Below are 10,462 nucleotides of genomic sequence, written 5' to 3'. Positions count from 1 at the left end.
ATGTCCTTCAAGCAAAAATTCTGGAACAAAAAACAAGATAGGTTTAATCAAAATTTTCTATGCACAAATGACAGTATAGCCAACATATCACCAAGATATAAAGACTTCAAATTTTATTCTTCTAAAACATCATGTACTGATCTAAAATTTATATAGAAAGAATAGGACTGTAGCACCATGACAGACTGCTCATCTTCTATACACGAAATCTGGGTTTAATCCGCAGTCCTTCAAATATAAGAAAATTTCCATAGAAGAGACATAACACAAGAATTACCAGGGAAATTTAATTTTATATTAAGTATAGGGTGTTAGTTGTAAGACTGCATTGACTACAAGAATTGTTATGATCATTGGCAAAAATTTATCACAAAACAATAATATTGTCAGGAGAGGTTTTTAAAAATTAATGTACTATACATAATGTTGGATTTCATGACATTTTCAAAAAAATTAGTTTTGTTTATCTTCTAGGTTTCCTCTCAAACCCCTCAACATCATGCACCTTGGTATATCCTTTATAATGTTATTTGGTATATCCTTTTAAATGCCATTTTTGCTATATATACTATGTTTACTACCCCAGTCTTGGTTCCTCAATATCTCTTTTATCTCAATGTTTTGAACTCTTGTGCTTTTATAGTCCATAATGACTTTTTGCCCACATACATTCATCTGGACATGTCCATGTTCTACAACCAACTTGAGTTGTTTTTCTTAACTTGTTACCTTGCTGAATTCTTTTCCAATCTGTCTTCTTACTGAATATTTCATGATTTTATTTTCAAATAAAGTTGACCAAAATTCCACTGTAAATTTCCATTGTCTGATGATGAATATCATTATTCATCATGTTGTCCATCAGGATGCACATCATGTCTTTACTATTGTGAAAAAACCAGCAGCTGACATGGATGCACATGCCTGCTGTGATAGGATATAGAGTCCTTTGGTTATATGCCTCAAAATTTTATAGCTGTGTTATATAGTATTCTATTTTTAATTTATCAAAGAATGTTTATATTCACTTCTCTAATGAATGTATTACTTTGCTCTTCCACCAATTTAGAATGATGATTACTTATCACTACAACATCTTCAGTACATGTTATTGTTTATTCTTTTGATGCTAATTGTTCTAAGGTCTTCAAAGTAGTTTCAACAAAACTGTAATTTTCATTTCACAGGAATGCTAAATATGTTAATTTCATATAAAAAGCATTTCCTGCACTTCTATGCTTCATCTTTAAAGAATTTCTGTCACTTTCATTACTCTGCTTATAAAATGTTTATGAAGATATCTTTTATCTTTATTTTCCTTTATACATGGTAGGTATTAAGCTCCTGATTCAAGTTCAAAAGTCAAGGCTTTCTACAACACTGTAGGGTTTCACCTCGCTGGCTTTTACTTTCCTTTAATGTGCAGAATGCTTTTCATTTCAAGCAACTCTACTTCTAAATACTTTGTGCAATGTCTCTATTATAGAGTCTTGTTGTGTCTACCTACATCTGTGTATTAGCAATTTCCTCTTATGGTTGTAGCATTTCAGCATTTCAATGAGTTGACAATTTTAGGACAAAGTGAGGTGATATAATCACAATCCAGTTTTTATGCACACTGATATCAATTTTATGAAAAATTATTCAGGGTCAGAAATTTTGACTACAAAACATTACAGTATGAAATTACTTTTTAAATTCTACCTGAGAACTGCTGAGTCTCAGTTGGGCAATTTGACAAAAACAAAGAGCATTCATTTATACTTTTTACTCAAAACTAGTCATTTCCTGCATGGTTTTGGATCCTTTCAGGACTGCAGATTCTTGTAACATGGCAATTGGAATTTGATAATGATTTATCAGTTTACTGAAGAAAAACAATACTAGAGTTGTTGCTAAAATATTTTATTTTCCAATAGAGTATGAACATGGATTCTTATCACATGGATATTTTTTGCACATTTTGATATCTGAACAGTTTATATGTAACTTATCTAAGTCATGAACCCATCTTTCATTTGTTTAATATTTTATGCTTTTTCAAATGTAGATTCAAATATTTTTATAGGATGGAGGTATAAGCCAGTTCTTTAAAGTGCATATTGCCAATAATTTCTATATTAGTTCTGTTTGAAGTTTCTATTTATCCCTGGCTTGTCCCTGTCTGCATATCCAAAGTTGGCAGGTCCAAAAACTCTGGTCCCTGTTAGCACTTACACTCTCATGAAACCACCCCCATAATTAAAATCACATAATGAAAAACTATATAAATACTAAAATTAACTACACTTTATATGTTGTGAATATTTAACCACTTTTAAAATAAGATTTTCAAATATTATCTATTGTTCTTCTTAAGGAATTGTGAATTGTATTTCTTGTGAATTTTAGAATTAATGAGTCTTAAAATTTTTCCTTGAAAATTGACTCCAAATAAATCATATTTTTCAAAAGCAATAAAAACATTTATCATTCTTGGGGATTAACATAGAGTTATGTATTTTGTATACCCTAGAAATAATTCTCTAGTCCAGGTTACTCTCAAATTCATTTGTCTGTGTACTTCAATCTCTTGATGGCTATATTGAAGGTCATGCAGCACCTTGTCCAGTGAAAACATTATTCTTAAGAAAAGATATTCAAACTTTTCATATACACAATAGAGAGTATTTACTCTAACAATGAACAAACCTTTGAATGTTCTTCAATGGGAAAGTTATACAAATGGAATAAAGTTATAACTACATTCCTTTAGATAACATCATGAAATAATACACATTGATATTATATTTCTAGGGACTCACAACCATACTAAATCTGTTTACTATTTTAATAGAAAATAAAATGCCTTCTGAAAACATTGCAATGGGAATTTTTCTCTTCTCCCAGATTACTGTGGGAATGCTTGGAAATTCTTCAATACTAATTTATTATATCATTTTGATATCTACTGGGAAGTCCTTAATGCCTAAAGACCAGATTATAGAACACTTGACTTTGGCCAACTGCTTGTCTGTCATCTCAAAAGCCATTCCACAGACACTGTCAAATTATGAATTTAAAGATTTCCTGAATGGTATTGGATGTAAATTAATAAACTATATTTACCGAATAACAAGGGGAATGTCCCTGTATGCCATGTGCCTACTGAGTTGCTTCCAAGCAATCACAATCAGCCCCAGCAACTCCAGGTGGATGATAATTAAACACAGAGCGACCAAGTACATTGAACCCTCGTGCTCACTAGGCTGACTTGTGAATCTCTTTCTAAACATCATGATGCCAGTAACAGTGTCAGGTCCCAGGTACAATGAAAATGTGACTAAATGGAAGATTAATAAATACTGCTCATGGTTTGCTTATGGAAATGTGGGAACTGCACTATGCTCATACTGTGCTTCTCTGATGGACTGTGCCTGGGTCTCATGGCCTGCTCCAGTGTCTCCATGGTGAGTAGACTCTACAGACACAAGAGGCAAGTCCAGCATATCCATAGTTCTCAGCACCTACTAAATGCCTCAGCTGAAAACAGAGCCACTCAATCTCTCCTCATCCTGGTGTGCACTTTTGTCCTCTCCTATCTGCTCTCCTCCATTATGGTTACCCTTATGGCCTCCTCCAAATATCCAATGTTACTGTGAGTAACTGTATTTACAGTTCTCGAAACCTGCTTTCCCATTGTTTGCCCCTTTGTTCTCATGAACAATATCAAGCATAGTATTAGCCTGTTTTTTTTTCTGCTTTTGTAAGAGATAGCTTCATCTAGATACAATATGAGCCCTGGTCATCTGTCCTATCATATACTTTCTCTTATTGTGTTGTACAATGCTATGATTTCAGTTTGAAAATATCATCAGAAGTCAGTTATCAGTCATTAGAACTTCATTTTTATATAATATACTATTCAATAGTGACAAAAATTTCTAATATATAAGATTACCATTTTAATATAAATTGTTACATGATATTAAGCAAAGTATAGTGAACATGGGATAATATAATTGGGAGGCTAGGAATTATCTGATGGCCCGGGAAAATATATCTTTGATTGACAGTGTGTGTGTGTGTGTGTGTGTGTGTGTGTGTGTGTGTGTATGTGTGCCTAATGTCTAATATTCCTTCTATTTTATATGAATTTGTATAATCCTTTGATTTCTATCTGTATACCTCCTATACAAAACACCCAGAGAGCTCAGAAGATGTTTTGTACCCATTAGAACTGGAGTCACTGATGGTTTTGAGCAAACATTGGGTGATAAGAATAAAACACCGGCATCTGTGAGTCAACCCGCCCAGGGGATTGTTAGCACAGCAGACTCTCCCGGCGCTTTCAGGGAGCGCGGGCGCGCACACCCGCCATCCTAGTCAACTGGCGGACCCAATTAACAGTCATAGCCCTACGGGAACTTTGCTCAGACCTTGGCCTCCCAGGCTTTTGCATGGACTCAGGGACTGGGCGGCCAGGCTAACCTTGTGTGCGACAGCCCGGTTGGCAGATCGGCTGCCCAGCGGAGTGAGCGGAACACAGGGGAGATCACATCAGCATACACCATCGGCACTCCCTGGGGGTGCACACTGGCTCCATCTGCTCCACAGGCACAATCTGGGGCAAGGCCTCAGGCGGAAGCCCTCAGCTATGCTCCCTCCGCTTCCGGATCCAGATCAGCCTGGGCGGCAGCACCACATCTCCAAGTCCTGCAAGTGGCTAGCTGGGCTTCCGGGAGGCCAGCTGGGAGAAGTCAGTGTGCTCCAGTGAATCCAGCGGGCCCCAGCGGGAGCCTTCAGGTGCCTGCTTTGGGATCTGAACAGCCTGGGCAGCAGCACCCTGTCTACAAGCAGTGCAGGAGATAAGCTGTGCACCAGAGGCCAACTGGGAAGGGGCAGCTTGCACTGGTGAGTCCAGCACTGACAAGACAAACTAACACCAGTGAGAACTAGATGGCAAAAGGCAAACGCAGGAACGTCACTAACAGAAATCAAGGCAATATGGCAACATCTGAACCCAATTCTCCTCTACCAACATGTCCTGGATACCCCATCACACCAGTAAAACAAGATTTGGATTTAAAATCATTGGTCATGATGCTGGTACAGGAACACATGAAGGACATACTTAAAGAAATTCAGGAGAAAATGGATCAAAAGTTAGAAGCCCTTGCAAGGGAAACACAAAAATCATTGAAAGAAATCCAGGAGAATACAAAAGCCAACAAGGAGGAAATGCAAAAAACACTTAAAGAAATACAGGAGAACTTTGGTCAACAGGCTGAGGTCATGAAAAACGAAACACAAAAATCTCTTAAAGAAATACAGGAGAACTTTGGTCAACAGGCTGAGGTGATGAAAAAGGAAACACAAAAATCTCATAAAGAATTACAGGAAAACACAAACATGCAAGTGAAGGAGCTAAGCAAAACCATCCAGGATCTAAAATCAGAAGTAGAAACAACTAAGAAAACTCAAAGGGAGACAACTTTGGAGATAGAATGCCTTGGGAAGAAATCGGGGGACAGAGATGCAAACATCAACAACAGAATACAAGAGATAGAAGAAAGAATCTCAGATGCTGAAGATTCCATAGAAACCATGGACTCAACAGTTAAAGAAAATGCAAAATGCAAAAAGCTTGTAACCCAAAATATCCAGGAAATCCAGGACACAATGAGAAGACCAAACCTAAGGATTATAGGCATAGATGAGAGTGAAGATTTACAACTTAAAGGGCCAGCAAATATCTTCAATAAAATTATGGAAGAAAACTTCCCTAACCTAAAGAGAGAGATGTCCATGAATATACAAGAAGCCTACAGAACTCCAAACAGACTGGACCAGAACAGAAATACTTCCCGTCACATAATAATCAAAACACCAAATATTCTAAACAAAGAAAGAATACTAAAGGCAGTAAGAGAAAAAGGCCAAGTAACATATAAAGGAAGACCTATCAGAAACACAGCAGACTTCTCACCTGAGGCTATGAAGGCTAGAAGGTCCTGGGCATATCTCATGCAGACTCTAAGAGAACACAAATGCTAACCAAAACTACTATATCCAGCAAAACTCTCAATCACCATAGATGGAGAAACTAAGATATTTCATGACAAAACCAAGTTTACACAATATCTATCCACAAACCCGGCCCTAAAAAGGATAATAGGAGGACAACACCAATGCAAGGAGGGAAACTTCACCCTGGAAAAAGCAAGATAGTAACCTTTCATCAAACCCAAAAGAAGATAAGCATTCAAATTTAAAAAATAACGTCAAAAATGATAGGAAGTAACAATCACTATTCCTTAATATCTCTTAACATCAATGGACTTAATGCCCCAATAAAAAGACACAGACTAACTGACTGGATACGTAAACAGGACCCTACATTTTGCTGCTTACAGGAAACACACCTCAGGGTCAAAGACAAACACTACCTTAGAGTAAAAGGCTGGAAGACAATTTTACAAGCAAATGGTCTCAGCAAACAAGCTGGAGTAGCCATTTTAATATCAGATAAAATTGACTTTCAACCCAAAGTCATCAAAAGGGACCCTGAGGGACACTTCTTGATGGTCAAAGGAAAAATACAAAAAGAAGAACTGTCAATCCTGAACATCTATGCCCCAAATGCAAGGGCACCCTCTTTCGTAAAAGAAACTTTATTAAAACTAAAAGCACACATTGCACCTAACACAATAATTGTGGGTGACTTCAACACTGCACTTTCCTCAATGGACCGATCAGGAAAACAGAAACTAAACAGGGACACAATGAAACTAATTGAAGCTTTGGACCAATTAGATTTAACAGATATATATAGAACATTCTATCCTAAAACAAAAGAATATACATTTTTCTCAGCACCTCATGGTACCTTCTCCAAAATCGACCATATAATTGGTCACAAGACAGACCTAAACAAATATAAGAAGATAGAACTAATCCCATGCCTCCTATCTGATCACTATGGAGTAAAAGTGATCTTCAATAGCAACAGAAACAATAGAAAACCCACATACACATGGAAATTGAACAATACTCTACTCAATGATACCTTGGTCAAGGAAGAAATAAAGAAAGAAATTAAAGACTTTTTAGAACATAATGAAAATGAAAACACACCATACCCAAATCTATGGGACACAATGAAAGCCTGAGTGCCTCCAAAAAGAAAATGGAGAGAGCATACATTACCAGCTTAATGACATACCTGAAAGCCCTAGAACAAAAAGAAGCTGTTTTGCCCAGGAGGAGTAGAAGGCAAGAAATCATCAAACTCAGGGCCGAAATCAATCAAGTAGAAACAAAGAGAACCATACAAAAAATGAACGAAACCAGGAGCTGGTTCTTTGAGAAAATCAACAAGATAGATAAACCCTTAGCCAGACTGACCAAAGGGCACAGAGAAAGTATCCAAATTAACAAACTTAGAAATGAAAAGGGAGATATAACAACGGAAACTGAGGAAATCCAAAGAATCATCAGATCCTACTACAAGAGCCTGTACTCAACACAACTGGAGAATCTGGAGGAAATGGACAATTTCCTTGACAGATACCAAATATCAAAATTAAATCAGGACCAACTAGACCATCTAAGCAGTCCCATAATGCCTAAAGAAATAGAAGGAGTCATAGAAAGTCTTCCAACCAAAAAAAGCACAGGACCAGATGGCTTCAGTGCAGAATTCTACCAGACCTTCAAAGAAGAGTTAACACCAATACTCTTCAAACTATTCCACAAAATAGAAACAGAAGGAACACTACCCAATTCCTTCTACGAAGCCACAATTACGCTGATACCAAAGCCACAAAAAGATCCAACAAAGAAAGAGAACTTCAGACCAATTTCCCTTATGAACATCGATGCAAAAATACTCAATAAAATTCTTGCCAACCGAATCCAAGAACACATCAAAACGATCATCCACCATGATCAAGTAGGCTTTATCCCGGGAATGCAGGGTTGGTTCAATATACGGAAATCCATCAATACAATCCACTATATAAACAAACTCAAAGAATAAAACCACATGGTCATTTCATTGGATGCTGAAAAAGCATTTGACAAAATTCAGCATCCCTTCATGCTTAAAGTCTTGGAGAGAACAGGAATTCAAGGCCCATACCTAAACATAGTAAAAGCAATAGACAGCAAACCGGTAGCCAGCATCAAACTAAATGGAGAGAAACATGAAGCAATCCCACTGAAATCAGGGACCAGACAAGGCTGCCCCCTTTCTCCTTATCTTTTCAATATTGTACTTGAGGTACTAGCTCGGGCAATTCGACAACATAAGGAGGTCAAAGGGATACAAATTGGAAAGGAAGAAGTCAAACTATCATTATTTGCAGACGACATGATCATCTACCTAAGTGACCCAAAGAACTCCACTAGAGAGCTCCTACAGCTGATAAACAACTTCAGCAAAGTAGCAGGTTATAAAATCAACTCCAGCAAATCAGTGGCCTTCCTATACTCAAAGGATAAGCAGGCTGAGAAAGAAATTAGGGAAATGACCCCGTTCACAATAGCCACAAACAGTATAAAGTATCTTGGGGTGACTCTTACCAAACATGTGAAAGACCTGTATGACAAGAACTTCAAGACTCTGAAGAAGGAAATGGAAGAAGACCTCAAAAAATGGGAAAACCTCCCATGCTCATGGATCGGTAGAATCAATATAGTTAAAATGGCCATTTTGCCTAAAGCACTATACAGATTCAATGCAATACCCATCAAAATCCCAACTCAATTCTTCACAGAGTTAGAAAGAGCAATTATCAAATTCATCTGGAACAACAAAAAACCCAGGATAGCTAAAACTATTCTCAGCAGCAAAAGAAAATCTGGGGGAATCAGTATCCCTGACCTCAAGCAATACTACAGAGCAATAGTGTTAAAAACTGCATGGTATTGGTACAGTGACAGGCAGGAGGATCAATGGAACAGGATTGAAGATCCAGAAATGAACCCACACACCTATGGCCACTTGATCCTCGACAAAGAGGCTGAAAACATCCAATGGAAAAAAGATAGCCTTTTCAACAAATGGTGCTGGTTCAACTGGAGGTCAGCATGCAGAAGAATGCGAATTGATCCATCCTTGTCTCCTTGTACTAAGCTCAAATCCAAATGGATCAAGGACCTCCACATAAAGCCAGACACTCTGAAGCTAATAGAAAAGAAACTGGGGAAGACCCTTGAGGACATCGGTACAGGGAGAAAGTTTCTGAACAGAACACCAATAGCGTATGCTCTAAGAGCAAGAATTGACAAATGGGACCTCATAAGGTTACAGAGTTTCTGTAAGGCAAAGGACACCATCAAGAGGACAGATCGGCAACCAACAAATTGGGAAAAGATCTTCACCAATCCTACATCAGATAGAGGGCTAATATCCAATATATATAAAGAACTCAAGAAGTTAGACTCCAGAAAACCAAACAACCCTATTAAAAAATGGGGTACAGAGTTAAACAAAGAATTCTCACCTGAAGAACTTCGGATGGCAGAGAAGCATCTTAAAAAATGCTCAACTTCATTAGTCATTAGGGAAATGCAAATCAAAACAACCCTAAGATTTCATCTTACACCAGTCAGAATGGCTAAGATTAAAAATTCAGGAGACAGCAGGTGTTGGAGAGGATGTGGAGAAAGAGGAACACTCCTCCACTGCTGGTGGGGTTGCAAATTGGTACAACCACTCTGGAAATCAGTCTGGCGGTTCCTCCGAAAACTGGGCACCTCACTTCCAGAAGATCCTGCTATACCACTCCTGGGCATATATCCAGAGGATTCCCCACCATGTAATAAGGATACATGCTCTACTATGTTCACAGCAGTCCTATTTATAATTGCCAGATGCTGGAAAGAACCCAGGTATCCCTCAACAGAAGAGTGGATACAAAAAATGTGGTATATCTACACAATGGAGTACTATTCAGCCATTAGAAACAATGAATTCATGAAATTCTTAGGCAAATGGATGGAGCTAGAGAACATCATACTAAGTGAGGTAACCCAGACTCAAAAGGTGAATCATGGTATGCACTCACTAATAAGTGGTTATTAACCTAGAAAACTGGAATACCCAAAACATAATCCACACATCAAATGAGATACAAGAAGAAAGGAGGAGTGGCCCCTGGTTCTGGAAAGACTCAGTGAAACAGTATTCGGCAAAACCAGAACGGGGAAGTGGGAAGGGGTGGGAGGGAGGACAGGGGAAGAGAAGGGGGCTTACGGGACTTTCGGGGGAGTGGGGGGGCTAGAAAAGGGGAAATCATTTGAAATGCAAATAAATTATATCTAATAAAAAATAATTTAAAAAAAAGAATAAAACACCGGATCTCTGGAAGAGCAGTCATTGCTGATACGTGCCAGCCATCTGTCCAGAACTGAAATCTATCGATAATGTTTTAATATTTTAATGTTGTGCATGTGTATGTGATTAAGTGTGTATATG

General features: G+C 37.8%; 1 pseudogene; it reads left to right on the top strand.

Moving 5' to 3' along the window:
* The first annotated feature begins 2,844 nt into the window (after positions 1–2,844).
* Positions 2,845–3,756, top strand: LOC127669942 (vomeronasal type-1 receptor 4-like; annotated as a pseudogene).
* Positions 3,757–10,462: the final 6,706 nt, after the last annotated feature.

The sequence above is a fragment of the Apodemus sylvaticus genome, chromosome 19, assembly GCF_947179515.1.
Source record: "Apodemus sylvaticus chromosome 19, mApoSyl1.1, whole genome shotgun sequence".
Classification (NCBI taxonomy): domain Eukaryota; kingdom Metazoa; phylum Chordata; class Mammalia; order Rodentia; family Muridae; genus Apodemus; species Apodemus sylvaticus.
The sequence above is the reverse complement of the archived record's forward strand: the minus strand, read 5'-3'. Positions and strand labels throughout refer to the sequence as shown.